The 12173-nt window shown below is 33.3% G+C and overlaps 1 protein-coding gene across 1 annotated transcript in view; it reads right to left on the reverse strand.

The window, feature by feature from the left end:
* The window catches only part of LOC148944222 (serine/threonine-protein kinase pelle-like), a 79912-nt gene extending 68201 nt beyond the window's left edge, over positions 1-11711 (reverse strand). Inside the window, exon 1 of the mRNA XM_089100737.1 lies at positions 11636-11711. The gene's annotated coding sequence lies outside the window, so the exon portion shown is untranslated. The remainder of the gene's footprint in view (positions 1-11635) is intronic.
* Positions 11712-12173: the final 462 nt, after the last annotated feature.

Below are 12173 nucleotides of genomic sequence, written 5' to 3' on the forward strand. Positions count from 1 at the left end.
ATTTCAATTTCAAATAAGGGAATTTGGGGCCATATTAGAGTTTTGATTAAATATTGGGGGTAAAAAATGAAACAATTAAATGATTCCTGGAGCATCTTCGCCCCCCCCCCAACTTCCATAACCAAGCTACAACCGATTTGACCTATCTGGCTATAGTGCAAATATTATTATAAAAGCACTGTCTTATTTTCTTTTTTATTCAGGAAATTATATTCCCTGTATTCTTCTTATTATACTATCCTATTCTTCAATCATTCTATTTGTCCTATTTACTGATGAAGATGGTGTATTCATATCTGCGTTTGAAAGTTTTAAACAAGAACATCTAATCTTGAACTGATAGATTTTAGGAACTAAAAGAACCTTAAATATCAGAAAAATAAACTTAACCTGAGCAAACATGCCAAAATAAAAAGCACAGGACATTTTCGTAATTTTGCCACAAACCACACTTACCTATTTCCCTGATGATAAGGCTTCAAAGGTGGTATATTTGCATAAATTTTAGCGTGGACCATATTAGGAAGCGTAATGGACCCCTTTTTTTTAGCATTTTTTTTTTATATTAGCCCAGTCCTAAATCCTCAGTCAATCACAACTATCTACATTCTATCCAAGATTAGAAATCTACTGTGTATGTTTATGAAAGATGTATTTTAATAAAAATATTTCTCCAATATTAGGCACTATCTGAGTACTCGGGGTAATACCCTACTGGATATCTCACCCTATGGCACATTAAGTGTGGTGATTTATTTTTTAAATGGGCTTTTTATTTGGTATTATAAACCCATAAATGACAAGAGGTCAGCAAAGAAGATATTGACAAACCTACATAATCAGCACCCTTTTCTAGGTTACATAGCCAAGGGCTATATCTAGCTTATTAAAGGGGGAAGCAGTTGTAACAGTAGCAATCACTGTATTTGAAACATTGAACTGAATCTAATGCAGGTAGGGAAATATTTCTTTTTCCCAACCTGATTGCTACACTATAATAAACAACAAAATCTTTAAAAGACCTTCCTAAGGCATACTATAGGCTCTGGATGTATTTCTGAAAGGATCCACTTATCTAACTCAACTACTAACTAAGACAGTCAAAAGTTCACTATCTAGAACTTTGCTAAAAAAGTTACTGCTTGTTTAAGTTCCTCAAAGGACAAAGCCTTTAAGAGTACTTCTGAAGGAAACAGACTAGACAAACAAAAGCAGTGGGCTGCAATTAGATTCTTTACTTTATACTATTTCCAAATATTATGACGGCTTTTCTGAGCATGTACTCTATTGATTCTAATATTTACCAAATGTTATTTGGCATGATTTTAAAAACTGGACAACAATACAAAAAAACATGATAATCTACTTGATAGAATCAGGCTGCATTATAAGGCAAAATTTTACAGTCTTAGTATTTCTTCTAATTTGTTAGTTTTGTGTTGAGGAGAAGATCTAATTTGAGAAGGAAACATGTTAAGGAAATAATTCTTATTTCATAATTAGTTACATATTTTGACCACAGCTCCACTATACTTTACTCCCACCCCCCTAATGTGCAAATATATAACCCAAATTATATAGTTCCCATGCATCAATCTTGTTTCAACCTATGTAATCATAAAAAGAATCAGCTGTGACAAGATCAAGAACCAGAAAAACAACAAAATGGAAAATGTAATACTGCAACAAACAACTCATTACAAAACTAAGCTGTCTGTGGTCAATACAGCTACCCATACTCCTCTATTTCAAGCTATTCAAAGCCTCTCCCTTTACATCCTTGTAAGAAGTTCCCATTTCCCTTAAATATTTCCTTATGACATCCTCTAAACCCATTTGGAGATGACCTGGTTTTTGTTTGGTCCTAGAATGTTGGCGAACAAGGACAATCTTTGGCAATGTGTCATCCTTCATCCGCAGAATGTGTCCTAGCCATCTCATCTTTTCTCTCATTTTAGCCCTAGAAAGCGGAATTGAACCACATTCTTCACACAGCTTACTGTTTAAGATACAGTCAGTCAGCCAGGTAACCAAAACAATCTGTAGGCAATTTCTCTGACAAACATCTAGCAAATCCTCCTCTGTTTTTCAGAGTACCCACACTTTAGAACCATATCTGAACACTGTACCTTCCAATGTTCTAATATTGGTTTGTAGACTTGTCTTCCTATTCTTCTAATCTTTTTTCAGCTGTGAAAACACATCCTGGGCCTTGGCTATTCTACTTTTAACATATTCACTGCACCCACCATCTTTACTAATAATACTACCTAGCTAAGTGCAGCTGTCCACTTCATTGGTCTTCTTGTTACCCAACATCACCCCTTTGCCTTCATTTGTTCCTAATCTTAGTGACTCAGTCTTCTTACCATTAATTTTCAAACGTATTCTTGCACCTTGAACTTACAAAAACTCTAAAAGTTCATTCATTTTGCTAACATTTTCAACTAGGATAATTAAATTATCAACATAATCTAAGTTTAGAAGAGTTTTGCTTCATTATTTGATTCTGTGTTCTCCTATTGCCTTTTCTCTGCTCCTTAAGACAAAGTCCATCAAAACGATCTATATAGCCAGGGATAGAATGGAACCCTGCTTAACTTCTGATTTAATACAAAACCAGCTACTAACCTCACTTCCTACCTTAACCACAGCAGTGTTATTCTCATACATAACACAAAAGACTTTAATGTATTTATCTGGTTTACCATACATGGATAGGACCTTCACTAAAGCTCATCTATCAGCAGAATCAAACATTTGTTCTAATATTTAAAACTGATGACTAAAGGTATATGTTGACTCAAGCATTTCTAAATTATTAATCTAAGAGTTACAATTTGGTTGACACATACTCTACCCTTCCTAAAACAACACTGTTCTTCTTTTAAAATTTTGTCTACAACATCTCCAAGTCTAATAAGTATCATCATAAAAAAAAAATTGTAGCCTATCAGCACCTGAGGCCTTATTATCTTTTAATTTTTCTAGTACTGTCACTAATTCTGCCTCACAATAAATCTTCCTTCACAACTAAAGTGCCACAAACTTTTATGTTCTTTTTTATATCTTTGTCTGTAATTCTATGGTTTAGCAAATTCTAAAAAGGTTCTGCCAATCTCTTTTATAACACTTTCTTTCTCAATAATTGTGGCCCCATTCCTATCTTTAACTAGAATAAGTCCAGATTGCCTATCACCTCTGAATTTATTAGCATGTCAGTGTAACATTTTACTATTATGCCATCTGGCTGCATCTTTGATATTTTTGTCAATTTGATCCATGATCTTCACTTCAAACCTCCCTAATTCGCATTTTAATGCTTTCTCCACCTCTTTGTTTTCCTTTTATTTCATATGATCTATCACTCAAATAATTCTTGTGCAGGCCCTTTCTCCTCTATATTAGACATAAAGCGTTTTCACCAAAAGACCTAGCTGTGTTTCTAACTTTCTTCCCCAAGACATCAACAGCAACTTCACAAACTATTTTTCTAAAATTATTCCATCCATCTTCTATGTTGTCAAATTTCAAACTCATAAGTTCAATATTCAACCGTTCACCGTTCCTGGAAAGTTTCCCACGAATTTTCATCCTGGAGTCTACCAATATTATAACTTCCCAGGAGGTAGCTATCCTTCCTTAATTTCAGTTTTAAATTAACCTTAGGCACTACTATATGGTGATCTTTACTTTTAATATCAATTGCACAACTACTATATACATAATATCTTGTATTGATCCTGCCAATCTTTGGTTTACAATAAAATAATAAGCAAGGGTAACTGTCTTACCATCATGTGAAAACCACTTATGGGCCACTTTATAGATTGTTTTACCCACAAAATTACAGAAGTCAGTAACCATTACTGTTTTCTTTTCTATATCAAATTTACCTAGGCTACTATCAATCCCTATTTCTACTGACCGTTCATGTAGCTGTAAGCAAAATTTACTTAAGTCACTACTATCTCTATTAGTCAGTTCTACAGGGGCAAATACTATTTTGACTGATACCCTGCACTTTTTAATCACAAATTAAGCAACTAACATTCTATTAATAATACTGGTAAATATTCAGCAGTTCATATTATTCACCTACGAATAAAGTGAACATACCAGTTGAAAATACAAATAAAGTGAACATAAAGCGAACATGCTTTTTTTTATGCTCTTTTTGAATAAAATAATTGCTTTTCTTGCAAATTCAGTTTTAAGCCTTTTTTGGACCCTTCAAAACGATAGTTTCTTTCTATGTCTTTTTGGTATAAAAAGAGCTAAAACATTGGTTTCAAACTTGCTATTTCATTATAAAATCCATTTTGTGAAAGTTACATAATCTGCTACCATTGATTTGTCACAATTAAGTTGGATAAAAAATTCAAAACAATTTCTCCATTTTTCCATCTGCCATTTTTCTTCTATCAGCTTTGATATTCTTCAACATATAGGTGAAATGGCAGTTTTTAAGCAGCCTAGCAGAATAAAAAATATTATAATCTGCAAGCACTGATTATTACAATTAAGTTGGTTAAATAATCAAAACAATTTCTCCATTTTTCTATCTTCCATGTTTCTTCTATCAGCTTTGATATTTTACAACATTTGGATGAAATTACAGTTTTTTTAACAACTTAGCAGAATAAGAAGCAGTGGCGTCACTAAGGGGGGCAAGAGAGGGCAGCTGCCCCTCCAATACTTTGAACAAAACTATGGTTTATTAAGTAGTGTCATAGCTTTTGCTTGTTTTAAGTGTCAAATTTGCTATTTAATTTGAGCAGTTAATTTTTTTTTTAATTAATCCATGCTTGTTTTAACATAAGGAAAACAAGAAAAATAGGGGTTCATTCTATGTAAAGTCAATCCAGCTGAAACCCAAGCTAATTCAGTTGCTGCTACTGTGGATGATGTAGCCGAAATTGTTACGAACGCAATTTCGTGCTTACAAATGAGTCTATTCCAGCAAACAAGGCCGTACCCAGAGGGGGGGGGGGATAAGGGGTTTGAACCCCCCCCCCCAAAAAAAAATGCCTGATTCTTAAAAACGTAACAAAAATGGATGGATATAAACATATTTTGTATACATTTTTTGAGTTTTTATTTGTGTAAAACCCCCACTGAAAATATTTTTTGGAGTAAAACCCCCTCCAAAAAAAAAATCCTGGGTATGGCCTTGCCAGCAAATGAGCACATTATCTGAAGGACTGAACAGCAACACAGAAGCAATTAAAACCAAAGTTCATACTATTGAACTTGCAGTAGAATCAAAGTGTGATGTCACCAAAGTTAAATAAATTGCATCTGATGCTGTAAGGGCAGAAACAAAGACTCTAAGAACAAACATCAGCTCCCAAGTGCAAACATACCTAAGAACACTTAGCGTGATGAAATAAATAGAGAGCAGCAGAAAAAAATCTAGTTGCTAATGGCATTCCTGTGACAACAGATGATAATACTTATGTTCAAAACTATTTAGAGTCCCAGTACAGCCTACCATCTGTTCCTATCTCCAACTTAAAACGTCTGCCCCCTAAGCAAACTATTACCTCCCCCTCTACTTTTCACAGTGCCTACAATTTTGATTATTAAAAAATCTTCTCAGCAAAAGTCAGACATCCAGCTTTATAGCAACATGTCAAGAGAAGACAGAACTAGACATAAGACACTTGTTGAAGAGCTGAAAGCCAGAGTTACCACTGGAGAAAAAGACCTCGCTATTTGTAATGGGAAAATAGTTTCAAAAAATGGAGCACTGGGTGTTGCAGAAATGTGCACACCACCACCCGTACAAATGTAAAGCTGCCATATGTTGTAAATAGTGTTAATAGTTATGATGATGATAAAAATGTTTATATGTCCCCATGTTCTACTCTATTATCTTTGCTTGAAATGTGTATCACATCAGATACTACAATTAGCCAGTCTAGATTCAATGATGATTCTCTCTGCCAATCTAATGATTCTATGCACAAAGAACAAGGACCAGATATGAGGAGAGAACAAGGACCAAATATCAATGGTTGCTCAAAAGTAAGTCCAGACTTATGCCATCTATTAACCAACATAGATCAAATTACTAACAAAATAAATGAATTAAAAAGTATAATTTATAGTAAAGATTATGATCTGGTTCTACTTACCAAAGTATGCCCTAAGAATACCAAGAGTAGATCAGAAGATACACATATTCAATTGTCCAGTTACCAAATCATCTCTAATCTCTCATGAAAAGAATGCAAGCATGGAGTCCTAGCTTATGTAAAAGCAGCATATATTGTCCAGGAACTTTATATAGAATTTAACCTGCCATCTGTGGAAACCATTTGGGTTGATATCACAGACTAAGAACAAGACCTACAACAAACCAGGATTGAATGTGTATACTGTAGTCCCTCAGCACCCTTCTCCATCAATGCAAAGTATGCCCTCTCAAATAAGTTCCAGAAAGCCATAGAAAGTTTCAAAGGTGATTTTCTTATAGGAGGTGACTTCAATTTTCTTAATATCTGGTGGAAGGAAGATTTCCTGTACATGGACATAGGCAGCATATTGTCTAGGGGGAGGGGGGCAGTCGATAGTGTGATGGAGGGCCTTTAATCAACTGCTTTTCCGACCATCTGCTTTTTCAGCCATATCTAATGTAAATTTGAAGGTCTAGGGGGGGGGGGCAGCGGCCCCCCAGCAAATAGGACAGAAATGGAATCATTGAAGAATAAGAAGGTAGATATACAGTAAATATAATTTCCTGAATGAAAAAAGGATCATCAAAAAAGAAAATAAGACTTAGTGCTTGTTATAATGATATTTGTACTATAGCTAGATAAGTCAAGTTGGTTGTTTGGTCACGAAATTTGGTAGAGGGGGATCTGCTCCAGGAATTGTTTAATTGTTTTAATTTTTATTCCCAGAATTTAATTGAAACTCTGATTCTCTTATTTGAAATTGAAATGCCTAATAAGAGCTGATAACTTCCTATTCTTTACATTTACCCACAAATGTAGAACTGCTGTTATGTACAATACCATGCTGACTTTTTGCTATTTTTGCATTTCTAAACAGTTCTTTTAACCAACTCCAAAAAAAAAAGAATTGATATAAATGTGCAAAGAATTATAACTGAAATTAGTTGCATTTGACACAATGCCAGTGCTACTTGTGGGACTTTTAATCTCAGCATCAGCATGCTTTACAAAATGTCTGCTGAGAATCAAATAAAGCGAATTTAAATAAAATATGTATTTTTTCCTCACAATTTGGAAATTTTGTGTGCATGTATAAGCAGTACCAACCTATTCTCTTTTTCTAATATTATCAGTTGTACCAGGCAGCACTAAGAGACCAAGCTTTGCTTGTGAAGGGAATTATAGACACAAAAACAATAATCAGTGTAACCCCCTCTGGAAATATATACCCACATACTCTGATTTACACAAGAACAACTTTTGCAAAATGTTGATAGAATTAGTTGTTTTTTTTAAACAGATACAAAGGGGAAGGTAATTTTCAAACTGTAGTAGTCAATTTTCTATTCCAATTGGTATCCATGGTAATTTTTAATTAATTTAAGATTTCTGTTGCAATGATGCCAAGAATTGTTCAGGTTTTCTGGATATTTCTTTGTCAACCAATACCCAATGGATATGTTAATAATTCTAACTTTTGCTTTTTCAAATACTTTCAAATTTTAAATGTGGGAAATATGTCACTATATAATGTTTCACAATATGTTTGTAAGAATTTGACTTATCATGTATCTTTACTTAGACAGTGCTATCATGCTGCCTATGATTTTTGTTTTGGCTTTATTTGTGCTACTGATATCAATGGTGCTTATTAACATAAATTGGCAAACCCACAAACAATAAATTTAATAAAAAATCCTTTTAACTTTTAATATATCATATATATTAAAAGTTTAGTACAACAAATTAAATCTTATAGTCAAAACCCATTCAAAATTACAAGCAAAGGAATAGGTGAACAACCAGGGATATTACAATGGAGCTTGGTTCAATTATGAGATTAAGCATCCTGTACTGGGTGTCATTGATGGGGGAAGTTGAGGGGGGATATGTACTCAAGCATTAAAGGTGAATCTGGCTGAAAAAAGCTGAGTGTATACAACATTTACCTTTGCCAACCTAAAAGCTTGTTATGGTGTAGCCTACTACTGTCATCTAAAGCAGCTCATTGCTGACAATTCTAGTTAAAAGCCAAGCAACAGCAGTTATATTTATGACTGTTTAATGTGTGTTTATTGATTATAATATGTTGCATAATATTTTTAAATTCACCAAGTAGCATGTTAGTTAAATAGGCTAGTTACTTTTCTTTGCTACTGCTTGAATAGCACCTACTTCAATAGCACTCTCTCTCTTGCCCCCCCCCCCAACAAAAACACTGCAGGTGCACCCCTGATAAGAAGAAAACAAGGTGGATTTGTTTTGAAATTAAATAAAAAACACAAGTTTTTTTAACTGAAAGTAAGGAGCAACACTAAAATTTAAAACAAACAGAAATTATTCCATATATGAAAGGGGTGTCATCCCCTCCTCAATGCCTCACTCTTTACACTAAAGTTTTTTATTGTTTTAAAAAATAAAGTTGTTAGACAAAGTCAAACTTTAGTGTAAAGAGTGAGGCACTGAGGAGGGGACAGCCCCTTTCATATACAGAATAATTTCTGTTAGTTTTAAGTGTATAATGTCACTCCTAACTTTCAATTAAAAAAACTTGTTTTTTTTAAATTTAATTTCTGATTGTTTTTGAATTAATGCTGCTTTGATTTCGGCTAACCATACATGAATAATTAAAACAAAATTTGAATATTAATCTTACTTTTTTATGCTAAATGGCTTTCTCAAAATTTTGTTCTGACTTAACTTACAAATTAACTTACATAACAAACTTCTATATTTGTATTACATAAATTAGGGAGTACACTAAAGTTCAAATTTTGTTCCAATTCTTTAAGAATGACTCCTGAATCACAAAGGCCATTAATTGGAATAAATAGCTCTGATGAAAAAAAAAAACAACTTTAGTATAAAGAGCTAGTTAATGACTAGGGGGCAAACCCAATCACATATGTAATAATTTCTGTTTGTTTTAAGTTTTGATGTTGCTCCTTACTTTCAGTTGAAAAAAAATGTTTCTTTTAAATTTAATTTCTGATCATTTTTTTTTAAATAATGCTGGGAAATCCAGTGCCCCTTTCCTAGCAATGTACTTTCCTTCATGAAAACTTCCTCCATGGAAAGATCCTCCCATGTAAAACCTGACCCCCCCCCCCAAATATCAAAACAAATCACCCTGAAAACTTCTGCATACTTCCCAATAACCAATTCTATATGTAAACATTGGGCAAAGTTCATAACTTGCAGACCTTCCCCTGGGGACTGTGGGGAATTAAGTCATCTTCAAAGACAGTTATTGTATTTTTTGACCATGCTGAACAAAATGGTTATCTCAAAATTTTGATTGGGTGACTTTGGAAAAAAATGAGCATGGGAGGGAGCCTAGTTGCCCTCCATTTTTTGGTCACTAGAATTTTTAATTTCCATTTTAATGAACCCTCCTTCAATATCCTAGAACCACTGGGTTGGTGCAATCACCCCTGGGGAAAAAAAAACAAACAAATAAACACACATCCATGATCTCTCTTCTGGCAAAAAAAAAAATACAAAATTCTATACTATTGCAGATAGGAGGTTGAAACTTCAATAGTAGGGTTCTCTGATATGCTGAATCTGATGGTGTGATTTTCATGAAAGTTCTATGACTTTTAGGGGTGTTTCCCCCCTTTTTTTTTAAATAATGCAAATTCTCTCAGGCATGTAACTTTTAATGGGTAAGACTAAACTTGATGAAACTTTTATATTTGAAATTAACATAAAAATCTGATTCTTTTGATGTATCTATTGGTATCAAAATTCTGTTTTTTAGAGTTTTGGTTGCTATTGAGCTGGGTTGCTCCTTACTTACAGTTTGTTACCACAAACTGTTTGATTTTTTTTTATTCAACATTATCTTGACAAGTCAATCTTTGTGAATTATACAACTTTTACAAAATGGATTAATAATGAAATAGTAATTTTGGAACAAATATTAAAAAGGGTTTTAAACTGAATTTGCAAAAAAAAAAAAATTATTATATTCAGAAAGAACATAAAAATAGCATCTAGTGGTATGTTGGAATGTTACCACAAACTGTTTGATTTTTAACTTTATCTTGACAAGTCAATGTTTGTGAATTATACAACTTTTACAAAATGGATTAATAATGAAATGGTAATTTTGAAACAAATGTTTAAAAAGGGTTTAAACTGAATTTGCAAAAAAAATAAAATTATTATATTCAGAAAGAACATAAAAAATGGCATCTAGTGGTATGTTTGCTTTATTTGTAGGTCAATAGTGTGAATTACTCAATATTTACCATAATACCTTCCAAACCTAAATAAAACTTGGCAGCTTCCTTACTCATCATGAGCCCTATTTCCGGCCTATACACTCTATCTTTCCAGCATAAGTAAATAAATTTTATGTCACCTAATTTCATGTTTCTTACCCCTGGAATATACATAAATAGGCCTAAATATAGCAGATAGGCCTATATATAATATGGGTTATACATTTATAACCCAAATTAGGGGGTAAAATTATTGGGAATAAAATACAGCAGAGCTGCAGTCAAAATATTTTACTGCAACTAGCCAAGGTGATAAATATATACCAAATCATATTATTGAGTTAGGAATAAAATGAATACACCATTTGATGCCTTTTTTTTATGCTGATTACAAATATAATAATCATTTCTATTGGAAATGAATTTTACCTCCCCCCCCCTATATATGCCAATTCAGGGTATATATTTCTACATTAGCGGGGGTGGGGGTAAAGTTTAAACTTACCTCCCATTTAAATTTGAAACAAAATTTGCCCCCATCCCCCCTAATGTAGAAGTGTATACCCTGAATTGGCATATATAGGGGGGGGGGGCTGAAGTTCATTTCTGATAGAAATGATTATTATATTTGTAATTAGCATAAAAAAGGCATCAAATGGTGTATTCAATTTATTCCTAACTCAATAATATGATTTGGTATATATTTACCTCCAAGGCTAGGCCTATTCTGCATAGGCCTAGAATAATCTGAAGTGAGAATTGTATTCTTTGCATGTTTCCTTCTCAACAGCCTTAATTTGAGACTTAGGCTATATCCTTGGAACACAAAGATTGTAAAAGGTCACCAATGGTTGGTGTCTTTTTAAGGGGGAAGGAGTGGAGATAGCCTAAGGCAGCCCACTTTACAAAACCTTCCTGGAGGATCTTAAGACTCTGGATCCCTTCCTGGGAGTTTTAACCACATCACTCAAGTTAGGGGCTTTCCAAAAGTCCCTAAATTAAAATTTTACAAAATTTTAGACAGCCATGGAGGTGGGGTACATTGTCTGGAAAGTAATCATGTTATTTGGAAATAGCCCAACCTAAAAAATATAAAGGAACTAATTTTAATTGTAACCTATAGCATGTTTACTTCAAAACTGACCAACTACAAAATATTTATCGAAGAGACCTAATGCAAGGCCTTTAGTTATATACAAAATAAGTTGTTCCAACTATTATTACCCTTTATGACATGTAAACCTTCATGTCCTGAGAATTCAAAATATGTTTCTTATGATACTTGCTTGCCAAATTAAAGAAACTATAAGCCCCACTATTGCCATGTAAGTACTTTATAACTTGCCGTAAAAAATAAATTTCAATGGGTTCCTGTAAATAAGGAGCAACTCCGGCCAATATTAACCGAAACTCTAAAACCGATAGTTTGACAACAATATTAAAAGAATTGGCTTTTTATGCTATTTTCAAGGATCTAAAAATTATTTAATTTGATATTCCCCATCAAAAGCTACGAGCCTGAGAAAATTTGCCTGCTTTTAAAAAAGTAGGGAAACACCCCGGCAAAGGCGAGCAATCTGAATAAAAATAATAATTCTAGGTTCAGCATATCAGAAAAATTAACATAGAAGTGTCAAGCTCCTATCTATAAAAATCTGGATATTTTTTTTACCCAGAAAGGTCACAGAGACTTACTTCTTTTTTATTTATTTTTCTTATATATTTTTTTTGTTATTCCCAGGGGGTTATCGTGTTGAACCGA

The sequence above is a fragment of the Artemia sp. Qi Xiang Cuo genome, chromosome 14, assembly GCF_049724085.1.
Source record: "Artemia sp. Qi Xiang Cuo chromosome 14, ASM4972408v1, whole genome shotgun sequence".
Lineage (NCBI taxonomy): Eukaryota > Metazoa > Arthropoda > Branchiopoda > Anostraca > Artemiidae > Artemia > Artemia sp. Qi Xiang Cuo.